At 48.0% G+C, this 14,021-nt stretch overlaps 1 pseudogene; it reads left to right on the top strand.

Moving 5' to 3' along the window:
• The first annotated feature begins 13,002 nt into the window (after window positions 1-13,002).
• Window positions 13,003-13,183, top strand: LOC136821909 (U2 spliceosomal RNA; annotated as a pseudogene).
• The last annotated feature ends 838 nt before the right edge of the window (window positions 13,184-14,021 follow it).

Consider the following 14,021-nt stretch of genomic DNA (forward strand, 5'->3'; position numbering starts at 1 on the left):
CGCCCCCAAGTCCCGACGTTCCGAGTTGAATTATGCCAACACTGCCAAAACTATCTACACCCCCAGGTCCCGAGGTCCCGAAGTCCCCAGTTGAACTATAACAACACTCTCAAAAGTATCTACAACCCCAGGTCCCAAGGTGCCGAAGTCACGAGTTGAGCTGTGCCAACACTCTCCAAAGTATTTACGCCCCCAAGTTTCGAGGTTCCGAGTTAAATTATGCCAACACTGTCAAAACTATCTACACCCCAAGGTCCCGAGGTCCTGAAGTCCCCAGTTGAACTATAATAACACTCTCCAAAGTATCTACAACCCCAGGTCCCGAGGTCCTGAAGTCCCCAGTTGAACTATAATAACACTCTCCAAAGTATCTACAACCCCAGGCCCCGAGGTCCCAAAGTCCCGAGTTGAACTATGCCAACTCTCTCCAAAGTATCAATTCCCTCAAGTCCCGAAGTCCCGAAGTCCCGAGTTGAACTGCGCCAACACTCTCCAACGTATCTACGCCCCCAAGTCCCGAGGTCGCGAAGTCCCGAGTTAAATTATACTAACACTGTCAAAACTATCTACACCCCCAGGTCCCGACGTCTCGAAGTCCCGAGTTGAACTATAACAACAGTCTCCAAAGTATTTACAACCCCAGGTCCGAAGTCCCGAGTTGAACTTGGCCAACACTCTCCAAAGTATCTACAACTCCAGGTCCCAAGATTCTGAAGTCACAATTTGAACTGTGCCAACACTCTCCAAAGTATCTACAACCCCAGGTGCCGTGGTTCCGAAGTCCCTAGTTGAACTGCGCCAACACTTCAAAGTATCTACACCCCTAAGTCTCGAGGTCCCGAAGTCCCGAAGTTTCTAACTGAATTATGCCAACACTGTTAAAACTATCTACACCCCCAGGTTCAGAGGTCTCGAAGTCCCGAGTTGAACTATAACAACACTCTCCAAAGTATCTACAACCCTAGGTCCCAAGGTGCCGAAGTCACGAGTTGAGCTGTGCCAACACTCTCCAAAGTATTTACGCCCCCAAGTCTCGAGGTTCCGAGTTGAATTATGCCAACACTGTCAAAACTATCTACAACCCAAGGTCCCGAGGTCGTGAAGTCCCCAGTTGAACTATAATGACACTCTCCAAAGTATCTACAACCCCGGGTCCCGAGGTCCTGAAGTCCCCAGTTGAACTGTGCCAACACTCTCCAAAGTATCTACAACCCCAGGTGCCGTGGTTCCGAAGTCCCTAGATGAACTACGCCAACACTTCAAAGTATCTACGCCCCCAAGTCTCGAGGTCCCGAAGTCCCGAAGTTTCTAATTGAATTATGCCAACACTGTTAAAACTATCTACACCCCCAGGTTCAGAGGTCCCGAAGTCCCGAGTTGAACTATGCCAACTCTCTCCAAAGTATCAACTCCCCCAAGTCCCGAGGTCCCAAAGTCCCGAGTTGAAATGCGCCAACACTCTCCAAAGTATCTACGCCCCCAAGTCCCGAGGTCCCGAAGTCCCAAGTTGAATCATACTAACACTGTCAAAACTATCTAAATCCCCAGGTTCCGAGGTCTCGAAGTCCCGAGTTGAACTATAACAACAGTCTCCAAAGTATATATAACCCAAGGTCCCGAATTCCCGAGTTGAACTGTGCCAACACTCTCCAAAGTATCTTTAACCCCATGTCCCGAGGTTCCGAAGTCTCGAGGTGAACTGTGCCAACACTCTCAAAAGTATCTACAACCCCAAGTCCAAAGTCCCGAATAGAACTGTGCCAACACTCTCAAAAGTATCTACAACCCAAGGTCCCCAGGTCCCCAAGTCCCGAGTTGAACTGTGCCAACACTCTCCAAAGTATCTACAACCCCAGGTCCGAAGTCCCGAGTTGAACTGTGCCAACCCTCTCTGAAGTATCTACAACCCCAGGTCCTGAGGTCCCGAAATCCAGAGCTGAACTGTGCCAACACTCCAAAGTATCTACGCCCCCAAGTCCCGAGGTCCCGAATTCCCGAGGTCCCGAGTTGAATTATGCTAACACTGTCGAAACTATCTTCACCCCCAGGTTCAGAGGTCTCGAAGTCCCAAGTTGAACTGTGCCAACACTCCAAAGTATATACGCCCCCAAGTCCCGAGGTCCCAAATTCCCTAAGTCCCGAGTTTAATTATGCCAACACTGTCGAAACTATCTACACCCCAAGGTTCAGATGTTTCGAAGTCCCGAGTTGAACTATAACAACACTCTCCAAAGTAGTTACAACCCCAGGTCCCAAGGTGCCAAAGTCCCGAGTTGAGCTGTGCCAACACTCTCCAAAGTATTTACGCCCCAAAGTCTCGAGGTTCCGAGTTGAATTATGCCAACACTGTCAAAACTATCTACACCCCAAGGTCCCGAGGTCTCGAAGTCCCGAGTTGAACTGTGCCAACACTCCAAAGTATCTACGCCCCCAGGTCCCGAAGTCCCGAGTTGAACTGTGCCAACACTCTCCAAAGTATCTACAACACCAGGTCCCGAGGTCCCGAAGTCTCGAGTTGAACTGTGCCAACACTCTCCAAAGTATCTACAACCCAAGGTCCGAAGTCCCGAGTTGAACTGGGCCAACACTGTCCAAAGTATCTACAACCCCAGATCCCAAGGTGCTGAAGTCCCAAGTTGAACTGTGCCAACACTCTCCAAAGTATTTACGCCCCCGAGTCTCGAGGTTCCGAGTTGACCTAGTTGAACTATAACAACACTCTCTAAAGTATCTACAACCCCAGGGCCCGAGGTCCCAAAGTCCCGAGTAGATCTGTGCTAACACACTCAAAAGTATTTACTTCCCCAAGTCCCGAGGTCCCGAAGTCCCGAGTTGAACTGCGCCAACACTCTCCAAAGTATCTACGCCGCCAAGTCCCGAGGTCCTGAAGTCCCGAGTTAAATTATACTAACACTGTCAAAAATATCTACACCCCAAGGTCCCGAGGTCTCGAAGTCCCGAGTTGAACTGTGCCAATACTCCAAAGTATCTACGCCCCCAGGTCCCGAAGTCCCGAGTTGAACTGTGCCAACACTCTCCAAAGTATCTACAACCCCAGGTCCCGAGGTCCCGAAGTCTCGAGTTGAACTGTGCCAACACTCTCCAAAGTATCTACAACCCAAGGTCCGAAGTCCCGAGTTGAACTGGGCCAACACTGTCCAAAGTATCTACAACCCCAGATCCCAAGGTGCTGAAGTCCCAAGTTGAACTGTGCCAACACTCTCCAAAGTATTTACGCCCCCGAGTCTCGAGGTTCCGAGTTGACCTAGTTGAACTATAACAACACTCTCTAAAGTATCTACAACCCCAGGGCCCGAGGTCCCAAAGTCCCGAGTAGATCTGTGCTAACACACTCAAAAGTATTTACTTCCCCAAGTCCCGAGGTCCCGAAGTCCCGAGTTGAACTGCGCCAACACTCTCAAAAGTATCTACGCCGCCAAGTCCCGAGGTCCTGAAGTCCCGAGTTAAATTATACTAACACTGTCAAAAATATCTACACCCCAAGGTCCCGAGGTCTCGAAGTCCCGAGTTGAACTATAACAACAGTCTTCAAAGTATATACAAACCCAGGTCCCGAAGTCCCGAGTTGAACTGTGCCAACACTCTTCAAAGTATCTACAACCCCAGGTCCCGAGGTCCCGAAGTCTCGAGTTGAACTGTGCCAACACTCTCCAAAGTATCTACAACCCAAGGTCCGAAGTCCCGAGTTGAACTGGGCCAACACTGTCCAAAGTATCTACAACCCCAGATCCCAAGGTGCTGAAGTCCCAAGTTCAACTGTGCCAACACTCTCCAAAGTATCTACGCCCCCAAGTCCCGAGGTCCTGAAGTCCCGAGTTAAATTATACTAACACTGTCAAAACTATCTACACCCCAAGGTACCGAGGTCTCGAAGTCCCGAGTTGAACTGTGCCAACACCCCAAAGTATCTACGCCCCAAGGTCCCGAAGTCCCGAGTTGAACTGTGCCAACACTCTCCAAAGTATCTACAACCCCAGGTCCCGAGGTCCCGAAGTCTCGAGTTGAACTGTGCCAACACTCTCCAAAGTATCTACAACCCAAGGTCCGAAGTCCCGAGTTGAACTGGGCCAACACTGTCCAAAGTATCTACAACCCCAGATCCCAAGGTGCTGAAGTCCCAAGTTGAACTGTGCCAACACTCTCCAAAGTATCTACAACCCCAGGTGCCGAGGTTCCGAAGTCCCTAGTTGAACTGCGCCAACACTTCAAAGTATCTACGCCCCCAAGTCTCGAGGTCCCGAAGTCCCGAAGTTTCTAATTGAATTATGCCAACACTGTTAAAACTATCTACACCCCCAGGTTCAGAAGTTCCGAAGTCCCGAGTTGAACTATAACAACACTATCCAAATTATCTACAACCCCAGGTCCCAAGGTTCCGAAGTCCAAAGTTGAACAGTGCCAACACTCTCCAAAGTATTTACGCCCCCAAGTCCCGACGTTCCGAGTTGAATTATGCCAACACTGTCAAAACTATCTACACCCCCAAGTCCCGAGGTCCCGAAGTCCCAAGTTGAATCATACTAACACTGTCAAAACTATCTAAATCCCCAGGTTCCGAGGTCTCGAAGTCCCGAGTTGAACTATAACAACAGTCTCCAAAGTATATATAACCCAAGGTCCCGAATTCCCGAGTTGAACTGTGCCAACACTCTCCAAAGTATCTTTAACCCCATGTCCCGAGGTTCCGAAGTCTCGAGGTGAACTGTGCCAACACTCTCAAAAGTATCTACAACCCCAAGTCCAAAGTCCCGAATAGAACTGTGCCAACACTCTCAAAAGTATCTACAACCCAAGGTCCCCAGGTCCCCAAGTCCCGAGTTGAACTGTGCCAACACTCTCCAAAGTATCTACAACCCCAGGTCCGAAGTCCCGAGTTGAACTGTGCCAACCCTCTCTGAAGTATCTACAACCCCAGGTCCTGAGGTCCCGAAATCCAGAGCTGAACTGTGCCAACACTCCAAAGTATCTACGCCCCCAAGTCCCGAGGTCCCGAATTCCCGAGGTCCCGAGTTGAATTATGCCAACACTGTCGAAACTATCTTCACCCCCAGGTTCAGAGGTCTCGAAGTCCCGAGTTGAACTGTGCCAACAATCCAAAGTATATACGCCCCCAAGTCCCGAGGTCCCAAATTCCCTAAGTCCCGAGTTTAATTATGCCAACACTGTCGAAACTATCTACACCCCAAGGTTCAGACGTTTCGAAGTCCCGAGTTGAACTATAACAACACTCTCCAAAGTAGTTACAACCCCAGGTCCCAAGGTGCCAAAGTCCCGAGTTGAGCTGTGCCAACACTCTCCAAAGTATTTACGCCCCAAAGTCTCGAGGTTCCGAGTTGAATTATGCCAACACTGTCAAAACTATCTACACCCCAAGGTCCCGAGGTCTCGAAGTCCCGAGTTGAACTGTGCCAACACTCCAAAGTATCTACGCCCCCAGGTCCCGAAGTCCCGAGTTGAACTGTGCCAACACTCTCCAAAGTATCTACAACCCCAGGTCCCGAGGTCCCGAAGTCTCGAGTTGAACTGTGCCAACACTCTCCAAAGTATCTACAACCCAAGGTCCGAAGTCCCGAGTTGAACTGGGCCAACACTGTCCAAAGTATCTACAACCCCAGATCCCAAGGTGCTGAAGTCCCAAGTTGAACTGTGCCAACACTCTCCAAAGTATTTACGCCCCGAGTCTCGAGGTTCCGAGTTGACCTAGTTGAACTATAACAACACTCTCTAAAGTATCTACAACCCCAGGGCCCGAGGTCCCAAAGTCCCGAGTAGATCTGTGCTAACACACTCAAAAGTATTTACTTCCCCAAGTCCCGAGGTCCCGAAGTCCCGAGTTGAACTGCGCCAACACTCTCCAAAGTATCTACGCCGCCAAGTCCCGAGGTCCTGAAGTCCCGAGTTAAATTATACTAACACTGTCAAAAATATCTACACCCCAAGGTCCCGAGGTCTCGAAGTCCCGAGTTGAACTGTGCCAATACTCCAAAGTATCTACGCCCCCAGGTCCCGAAGTCCCGAGTTGAACTGTGCCAACACTCTCCAAAGTATCTACAACCCCAGGTCCCGAGGTCCCGAAGTCTCGAGTTGAACTGTGCCAACACTCTCCAAAGTATCTACAACCCAAGGTCCGAAGTCCCGAGTTGAACTGGGCCAACACTGTCCAAAGTATCTACAACCCCAGATCCCAAGGTGCTGAAGTCCCAAGTTGAACTGTGCCAACACTCTCCAAAGTATTTACGCCCCCGAGTCTCGAGGTTCCGAGTTGACCTAGTTGAACTATAACAACACTCTCTAAAGTATCTACAACCCCAGGGCCCGAGGTCCCAAAGTCCCGAGTAGATCTGTGCTAACACACTCAAAAGTATTTACTTCCCCAAGTCCCGAGGTCCCGAAGTCCCGAGTTGAACTGCGCCAACACTCTCAAAAGTATCTACGCCGCCAAGTCCCGAGGTCCTGAAGTCCCGAGTTAAATTATACTAACACTGTCAAAAATATCTACACCCCAAGGTCCCGAGGTCTCGAAGTCCCGAGTTGAACTATAACAACAGTCTTCAAAGTATATACAACCCCAGGTCCCGAAGTCCCGAGTTGAACTGTGCCAACACTCTCCAAAGTATCTACAACCCCAGGTCCCGAGGTCCCGAAGTCTCGAGTTGAACTGTGCCAACACTCTCCAAAGTATCTACAACCCAAGGTCCGAAGTCCCGAGTTGAACTGGGCCAACACTGTCCAAAGTATCTACAACCCCAGATCCCAAGGTGCTGAAGTCCCAAGTTGAACTGTGCCAACACTCTCCAAAGTATCTACGCCCCCAAGTCCCGAGGTCCTGAAGTCCCGAGTTAAATTATACTAACACTGTCAAAACTATCTACACCCCAAGGTCCCGAGGTCTCGAAGTCCCGAGTTGAACTGTGCCAACACCCCAAAGTATCTACGCCCCAAGGTCCCGAAGTCCCGAGTTGAACTGTGCCAACACTCTCCAAAGTATCTACAACCCCAGGTCCCGAGGTCCCGAAGTCTCGAGTTGAACTGTGCCAACACTCTCCAAAGTATCTACAACCCAAGGTCCGAAGTCCCGAGTTGAACTGGGCCAACACTGTCCAAAGTATCTACAACCCCAGATCCCAAGGTGCTGAAGTCCCAAGTTGAACTGTGCCAACACTCTCCAAAGTATTTACGCCCCCGAGTCTCGAGGTTCCGAGTTGACCTAGTTGAACTATAACAACACTCTCTAAAGTATCTACAACCCCAGGGCCCGAGGTCCCAAAGTCCCGAGTAGATCTGTGCTAACACACTCAAAAGTATTTACTTCCCCAAGTCCCGAGGTCCCGAAGTCCCGAGTTAAATTATACTAACACTGTCAAAAATATCTACACCCCAAGGTCCCGAGGTCTCGAAGTCCCGAGTTGAACTATAACAACAGTCTTCAAAGTATATACAACCCCAGGTCCCGAAGTCCCGAGTTGAACTGTGCCAACACTCTCCAAAGTATCTACAACCCCAGGTCCCGAGGTCCCGAAGTCTCGAGTTGAACTGTGCCAACACTCTCCAAAGTATCTACAACCCAAGGTCCGAAGTCCCGAGTTGAACTGGGCCAACACTGTCCAAAGTATCTACAACCCCAGATCCCAAGGTGCTGAAGTCCCAAGTTGAACTGTGCCAACACTCTCCAAAGTATCTACAACCCCAGGTGCCGAGGTTCCGAAGTCCCTAGTTGAACTGCGCCAACACTTCAAAGTATCTACGCCCCCAAGTCTCGAGGTCCCGAAGTCCCGAAGTTTCTAATTGAATTATGCCAACACTGTTAAAACTATCTACACCCCCAGGTTCAGAAGTTCCGAAGTCCCGAGTTGAACTATAACAACACTATCCAAATTATCTACAACCCCAGGTCCCAAGGTTCCGAAGTCCAAAGTTGAACAGTGCCAACACTCTCCAAAGTATTTACGCCCCCAAGTCCCGACGTTCCGAGTTGAATTATGCCAACACTGTCAAAACTATCTACACCCCCAGGTCCCGAGGTCCCGAAGTCCCCAGTTGAACTATAACAACACTCTCCAAAGTATCTACAACCCCAGGTGCCGTGGTTCCGAAGTCCCTAGATGAACTGCGCCAATACTTAAAAGTATCTACGCCCCCAAGTCTCGAGGTCCCGAAGTCCCGAAGTTTCTAATTGAATTATGCCAACACTGTTAAAACTATCTACACCCCCAGGTTCAGAGGTCCCGAAGTCCCGAGTTGAACTATGCCATTTCTCTCCAAAGTATCAACTCCCCCAAGTCCCGAGGTCCCAAGTCCCGAGTTGAAATGCGCCAACACTCTCCAAAGTATCTACGCCCCCAAGTCCCGAGGTCCCGAAGTCCCAAGTTGAATTATACTAACACTGTCAAAACTATCTAAATCCCCAGGTCCCGAGGTCTCGAAGTCACGAGTTGAACTATAACAACAGTCTCCAACGTATATATAACCCAAGGTCCCGAAGTCCCCAGTTGAACTGTCCCAACACTCTCCAAAGTATCTTTAACCCCAGGTCCCGAGGTCCCGAAGTCTCGAGGTGAACTGTGCCAACACTCTCAAAAGTGTCTACAACCCCAAGTCCAAAGTCCCGAATAGAACTGTGCCAACACTCTCAAAAGTATCTACAACCCAAGGTCCCGAGGTCCCCAAGTCCCGAGTTGAACTGTGCCAACACTCTCCAAAGTATCTACAACCCCAGGTCCGATGTCCCGAGTTGAACTGTGCCAACCCTCTCCGAAGTATCTACAACCCCAGGTCCTGAGGTCCCAAAGTCCCGTGCTGAACTGTGCCAACACTCCAAAGTATCTACGCCTCCAAGTCCCGAGGTCCCGAATTCCCGAGGTCCCGAGTTGAATAATGCCAACACTGTCGAAACTATCTACACCCCCAGGTTCAGATGTTTCGAAGTCCCGAGTTGAACTATGCCAACTCTCTCCAAAGTATCAACTCCCTCAAGTCCCGAGGTCCCGAAGTCCCGAGTTGAACTGCGCCAACACTCTCCAAAGTATCTAGGCCCCCAAGTCCCGAGTTCCCGAAGTCCTGAGTTAAATTATACTAACACTGTCAAAACTATCTACACCCCCAGGTCCCGAGGTCTCGAAGTCCCGAGTTGAACTATAACAACAGTCTCCAAAGTATATACAACCCCAGGTCCCGAAGTCCCGAGTTGAACTGTGCCAACACTCTCCAAAGTATCTTTAACCCCAGGTCCCGAGGTCCCGAAGTCTCGAGGTGAACTGTGCCAACACTCTCCAAAGTATCTACAACCCCAAGTCCGAAGTCCCGAATAGAACTGTGCCAACACTCTCCAAAGTATCTACAACCCCAGGTCCGAAGTTCCGAATTGAACTGTGCCAACACTTTTCGAAGTATCTACAACCCGAGGTCCCGAGGTCCCGAAGTCCCGAGCTGAACTGTGCCAACACTCCAAAGTATCTACGCCCCTAAGTCCCGAGGTCCCGAATTCCCGATGTCCCGAGTTGAATTATGCCAACACTGTCGAAACTATCTTCACCCCCCCCCAGGTTCAGAGGTCTCGAAGTCCTGAGTTGAACTATAACAACACTCTCCAAAGTATCTACAACCCCAGGTCCCAAGGTGCCGAAGTCCCGAGTTGAGCTGTGCCAACACTCTCCAAAGTATCTTTAAGCCCAGGTCCCGAGGTCCTGAAGTCTCGAGGTGAACTGTGCCAACACTCTCCAAAGTATCTATAACCCCAGGTCCCGAGGTCCCAAAGTCTCGAGGTGAACTGTGCCAACACTCTCCAAAGTATCTACAACCCCAAGTCCGAAGTCCCGCGTTGAACTGTGCCAACACTCTCAAAAGTATCTACAACCCAAGTCCCGAGGTCCCAAAGTCCAGAAGTCCCGAGTTGAACAATAACAACACTCTCCAAAGTATCTACAACCCCAGGTCTCGAGGTCCCGAAGTCCCGAGTTGATCTGTGCCAACACTCTCCAAAGTATCTACAACCCCAGGTCCCAAGGTCCTGAAGTCCCGATCTGAGCTGTGCCAACACTCTCTAAAGTATCTACAACCCCAGGTCCAAAGTCCCGAGTTGAACTGTGCGAACACTCTCCAAAGTATCTACAACCCCGAGTCCGAAGTCCCGAGTTGAACTGGGCCAACACTCTCCAAAGTATCTACAACCCATGGTCCGAAGTCCCGAGTTTAACTGTGCCAACACTCTCCAAAGTATCTACAACCCCAGGTCCGAAGTCCTAAGTTGAGCTGTGCCAACACACTCGAAAGTATTTACGCCCCAAAGTCTAAAGGCTCCGAGTTGAATTATGCCAACACTGTCAAAACTATCTACACCCCAAGGTCCCAAGGTTCCAAAGTCCCCAGTTGAACTATAACAACACTCTCCAAAGTATCTATAACCGCAGGTCCCGAGGTCCCTAAGTCCCGAGTTGAACTATGCCAACTCTCTCCAAAGTATCAACTCCCCCCAAGTCCCGAGGTCCCGAAGTCTCGAGTTGAAATGCGCCAACACTCTCCAAAGTATCTACGCCCCCAAGTCCCGAGGTCCCGAAGTCCCGAGTTGAACTATAACAACACTTTCCAAAGTATCTACAACCTCAATCTACATGGTTACAGGGTTACAAGGTTACAGGGTTACAAGGTTACAGGGTTACAAGGTGACAGGGTTACAAGGTGACAGGGTTACAAGGTGACAGGGTTACAGGGTTGCAACGTTACAAGGTTACAGGGTTACAGGATTTCAGGTTTACAAGGTTACAGGGTTACAGGATTACAAGTTCACAGGGTTACATGGTTACAAGGTGACAGGGTTACAGGGTTACAAAGTTACAGGGTTACAAAGTTACAAGGTTACAAGGTTACAGGGTTACAAGGTTACAGGGTTTTATGTTTAGAGGGTTACAAGGTTACAGGGTTACAAGGTTACAGGGTTTTAGGTTTAGACGGTTACCAGATTACAGGGTTACAAGGTTGCAGGGCTACAATGTTACAGGTTTACAAGGGTACAGGGTTATAGGGTTACAGGGTTACAGGGTTACAAGGTTACAGGGTTACAAGGTTACAAGGTTACAAGGTTACAGGGTTACAGCGATACCGGGTTACAGGGTTACAGGGTTACAGGGTTACAGGGTTACAAGGTTACAAAGTTACATGGTTACAATGTTACATGGTTACAAGGGTACAGGGTTAGAGGGTTACAGGGACAAACGTTACAGGGTTGTAGGGTTACAAGGTTACAGGGTTACAAGGTTACATGGTTACAGTGTTACAGGGTTACAGGGATACCGGGTTACAGGGTTACATGGTTACAGGGTTACAGGGTTACAGTGTTACAGGGTTACAGGGTTACAGGGTTACAGGGTTACAGGGTTACAAGGTTACAGGGTTACAAGGTACAGGGTTACAAGGTTACAGGGTTACAAGGTACAGGGTTACAAGGTTACAGGGTTACAAAGTTACAATTTGTTTTATTTGCCTATTTAGGCATATGATTGCAAATAAGTTATTGTATAGCATGGTATCGCATAAATAGTCATTATATAGCAGTCAATAGGCATAACATTGCAAAAGTAGTCATTATATAGATGGTTGTGGGCGCAAAATCGTAAAAGTAGTCATTATATAGCAGCAGTAGGTTTGGTCTCGCTCATTTTAGACAAACCCTTAAAAAGCAGGGAAGAAAAAAGTAGGAATTATATCGTGGTTTCAAAATACACAGGGAAACCCTAAATTTTATGAAATTTTTGTAGAACCACTATGTTGTAAAAGTAGAACAAAGAAAAATTGTGAGACAATAATGCTCTTATAGGATTGATTGCAACAACTACATCTGATCTTGATGAAAAAGGAAAAGAAGAACTTATGAAAATTTTGAATAAAAGCGATCCCCTTTTTAAAATTTTAAGAAATGTAAAAAAGGCAGTTCTAGGGCATTTAAGAAGGACTATCTTAGAAATTACAAATAATTACGATTTTTGTCTATCGGAATATTAATTGGCCATAAATAATGAATATAATTTCCAAAAATTAACTTTAAATATGTTTTATACAATCTGATATGTCATGTCAAAGTTTGCGATGTAATAACTACTTTGTTATAAGGGAAAACTTGAATGGACGAAAAAGGCATTGTATCGCATTTGAGGGTCCGAAAGATAATTAGGGTTAGGGTTAGGGTTAGGGTTAGGGTTAGGGTTAGGGTTAGGGTTAGGGTTAGGGTTAGGGTTAGGGTTAGGGTTAGGGTTAGGGTTAGGGTTAGGGTTAGGGTTAGGGTTAGGGTTAGGGTTAGGGTTAGGGTTAGGNTTTTGAGGGGTTGTTGTGGATTCAGAACTTGGGCTAACACTACCTGAGCCAAAGAAAGAAGGGTGTGGAGCCTTTGGAATGAAGTAAAACCTTCCCTAAGAGTAGGAAAGAAATAAGAAAATATTTTTGGGAGAGGAAAAAAAAATTTTTTCTCCAATTCTTAGGTCAGGCAGGGTAGGCGAATGTTCTCTAGGCTCTTGTTTTTGGGCTGGTTGAAAATTTTTTATGAACATGAAAAAGTGAACTGAGCAGGGAAAATAGGGAACCCTTCTAGCCAGCAACTCGCTCCCGTTTGGAAAATAAAGTCAAAATAGATAAAAATTGGTTAGGGTTAGGGTTAGGGTTAGGGTTAGGGTTAGGGTTAGGGTTAGGGTTAGGGTCCAAGCTTTGAAATTTTTTCTATTCTCACTTACATTATTGATTGTTTCCCATCGATCGATCGATCGATCCTGAGTGGATACAGGCCTATGGGCCGGCCAATCTACCGGTAGGAAGCGAGGAAGCACACCTAAAATTCCTAACCCTAACCCTAACCCTAGTTCCCATCCTCCTTGGGGGACGTGATTACCCCTCCCTCCTATTTCAAATCTGACTACCCCCTCCCCCTGCCCTGCAAAGGAAACCACAAGTCTTTATCATTCCTTCCCAGCCTGGCTGAAAAGCAAAGCCATCCTCGGTATCGCTTCTCGGCCTAATGGCTAAGATCAAGTGTAGTATCTGTTCTTAGTTTTTAAGCAAAGAGACTGTCCGTAACCCGGCTATTGGTTATTCCAATTTAAAAGCCGATTGGAGAGCCGAGACTCGATCGTCCAAGAAGAAGATTCTCCAAAAACAAAATTTCACCAAACTTGCACCACAATGAAGTTGCATGCGCTATCCGTATACGTTTCGTCAGAAATCAGCGTCGAAAGTGCCATCGACAAGATAATCGATTGTGGTTACGGATCGGACATAAATGCTGTTACAAGATCACTCAACGCACTTACGTTTCATCTGAAAAGTTTGGCAACAAAACAACATCTATTAACAAAAGGTTTCTTCGATCCCGTCGAATCAATTCCACTTGTGGTGACGGCACAAGGAATTCCGATCGAGCTAACAAAGAATGACGTATTCGACATCTTTTCAGCTTGGGGAGAAGTAACCAAGACAATAGCAACAACAAAAATCTACAGAAACATCCGCTACAGAAATGGCAATTGGCAAATTCATTTCAAGCGTTTCTTCAAAGAGCTTCCGAATCACATCTCAGCAAAAAGTTCTGCCCTCAACGAAAAAATCTACATCACAACAGCGTTCGACAAAGCCGAAATGATCAAACGTGTTGTACCGACAAGACCTACAAAAACCAATCCCCCTCCTCCCTCTCAGCCCCAGAGCAGTGGAGAAGAAAAAACAAAAACAAAAACCGAATATCCCAAGCAACCAACGAACCCAACGCACCATGAGCAGGCATCGCGACAACCAGCTTCAGAAACACCGGATGTGAGACAAGGACACATGCCATCGTATTCAGGAGCTGCCAAGGAAGCCAACTCACACATGGACGTTGATTCATTAGACTCGGACTTAGAGGTTGGTACCAAACCGGAAACCAATCGCCAGGATAACAGTCTAAAGAAACCAATGAAAACCTACATAAACCATGGAAACCGACAGCTGGTGGAGGCTCCAATGGATTTTGAGGTTAACCCAAC

Source organism: Clytia hemisphaerica, unplaced genomic scaffold (genome assembly GCF_902728285.1).
Source record: "Clytia hemisphaerica strain Z4C2 unplaced genomic scaffold, Clytia hemisphaerica genome assembly, whole genome shotgun sequence".
NCBI classification, from domain to species: Eukaryota; Metazoa; Cnidaria; class Hydrozoa; order Leptothecata; family Clytiidae; genus Clytia; species Clytia hemisphaerica.